The 2,490-nt window shown below is 44.3% G+C and overlaps 1 pseudogene; it reads right to left on the reverse strand.

Moving 5' to 3' along the window:
- Positions 1-1,642: 1,642 nt before the first annotated feature.
- On the reverse strand, positions 1,643-1,759 carry LOC121927479 (annotated as a pseudogene).
- Positions 1,760-2,490: the final 731 nt, after the last annotated feature.

Below are 2,490 nucleotides of genomic sequence, written 5' to 3' on the forward strand. Positions count from 1 at the left end.
TATTGGAGGGGCATTTGGAGGGAATATGCGGCCCATATGCCACACTCTGCCCCCTTCTGGTTTAGAGTACTGGACTCTCCTTCTTTGGAGGTCTTTAAACAGAGGTTGGATGGCCATCTCTCAGGAGTGCTTCAGCTGTGGATTCCTTCATGGCTGGAGGTTGAAATCAATGGCCCCTGTGGTTCCTTCCAGCTCTAAAAGTCTATGATTTTGTGATTTTAGAGAGTCAGATTCAAGGCCTCACTGAATCATGCAACTCAGTGGGTGAACCTGGGCTAGCCCATCATCCCCCCCATTCTCTCTTTGTGCACCTGACCTACCTCAAAGGGTTGTTGTAAGAATGAAGTATGGAGTGCAAAGTTGCATACAACAAAAATATAGAAGCTCCTGGTCTGTGAACTGGTGCTGCTAGATGAACCATTAGCTTTCAGTCTATGGAGAAAGGGCAGAAAAGAACGAAACAACTGTACCCAATAGACACTGGCACATGGGAGGAAGGACATACTCATTCTTTACATCAGATAGCTTAAAAAGCAGTGACATACACCACCATAAGTGAAACAAATAAGAAGAGGAAAGACAACTTCTCTTATAGCTTTTGAATTGATGCTTTTGGGAAGAAGCAGCCTGGTCAGTGTTGCTTTTTGGCGCACGACTTTAAAGCAAGAGTTCCACCTACTGATGAATGTGCAACACTGCAGACATTTTTTTTTCTTCTTCACTCCAAGGCCCACATGTTGTTGTTATTTGCTGTCAAGTCAACTTTGACTGATGGTGTTCGTAGGAATGAGAGACCTCAAAAGCCCCAGTTATCGGTAGCCTTGCCCAAGCCCTGCATGTTCATGGCTGTAACTTCCTTAATGGAATAATGAAAGCCTTCTATCTTCCCCAGCATTATGGTCTTTTCTAGTGAATCATGTCTTCTCATGATATGTCCAAAGTACAACAATCTTTGTTTAGTCATCTTGGCTTCCAGAGAGAGTTCTGGCTTGGTTTGCTTTAGGACCCATTTATTGGTCTTTTTAGCAGTCCATGTTGTCCTTGGAACTCTTCTCCAGCACCATATTGAGTTGATTTTCTTCATATCATGTTTTTTTCACTGTCCAGCTGTCACAACCACACATGTTGTGAGTGTATCTTGTGTGCCTTCAAGCAGTTCCTGACTTATAGTGACCCTAGGGCAAACTTATCATGGGGTTTTCTTGGCAAGATTTATTCAGAAGATGTTTGCCATTGTTTTCATAGAATCATAGAGTTCGAAGAGACCGCAAGTGCCATCCAGTCCAACCCCATTCTGCCATTCAGGAAATCACTCTCCAAGGGAGTGTGTTCCACTGTCGAACAGGAAGTTCTTCCTAATGTTGAGGTAGAATCTCTTTTGCTGTAGCTTGCATCCATTGTTCCGGGTCCTGTTCTCTGGAGCAGCAGAAAACAAGCTTTGTCCATCCTCAATCTGACATCCCTTCAAATATTTAAACAGGGCTATCATATCACCTTCTCTTCTCCAGGCTAAACATTTCCAGATCCCAAAGTCTCTCCTCATAGGGCATGATTTCCAGACCTTTCACCATTTTGATAGCCTCCTTTGGACACACTCCAGTTTCTCAATATAATTTGTGAGTTGTGGTGCCTAGAACTGGACACAATATTCCAGGTGGGGCCTGACCAAAAAGAGTAGAGTGGCACTAACCATATGTGTGTTGTAAAGGCCACTAGGACCTCTTCCATCCTTGTCAAGGGGAGTGCTAACCTTCTCTCCAGTGGCATTGCTAGTGGGGTGCAGACTGTAATGGGTGATACCCCAGAGGGACTGGCACAGATACTGGGTGAGAAAGGGCACTTTCCCACTTGTACAGTGTAACCCAAGAGCCAGTCACCTATCCCCTCCCTGTGACCCTGATATCAATTTAATATAAGGGATGTTTTAGGCAAGTGGCCAAAGCAGCAGCTCCCCAGCATAGGAAACCAGCTATGCCAGGTTGAAACGGATAGCCCAGACTGGGAAAAGTCTAAAAGCAATCTGCCATGATGGATCTCTCAAGACCAGAATGAGCATAATCTCTAGTCTATGGAGAAGGTGGTCTGGATTGGGAGATTGGTTGCATATCACAGATAAAGAGGCTTTCCGTCTGGGAATGAAACTCTTTTCATCTGAGAACATGTGCACAAATTGGTTTTTTGTGGGATTTTCGGTCTATGTGGCCATGTTCTAGAAGAGTTAGTTCCTGATGTTTTGCCAGCATTTGTGGCTGGCATCTTCAGCTAGAAGAAACTTGCCAAGAAAACCGTGTGATAAGTTTGCCTTAGGGTCACCTTCTGTTGGAAATGACTTGAAGGCACATTACAACAACCAGATGTTGGTGACTTCCAAGTAAGTGGGGCAGTAAGCCTGCTCCAGGTTTTAATCATAATTTTAAAGGGTTTATTGACCTGCTGAGCCTTATCCTTAAAATGGGTTCAGCACCTTGAAAAGCTATATTAAAGAGGGGG

Source organism: Sceloporus undulatus, chromosome 3 (assembly GCF_019175285.1).
Source record: "Sceloporus undulatus isolate JIND9_A2432 ecotype Alabama chromosome 3, SceUnd_v1.1, whole genome shotgun sequence".
Lineage (NCBI taxonomy): Eukaryota > Metazoa > Chordata > Lepidosauria > Squamata > Phrynosomatidae > Sceloporus > Sceloporus undulatus.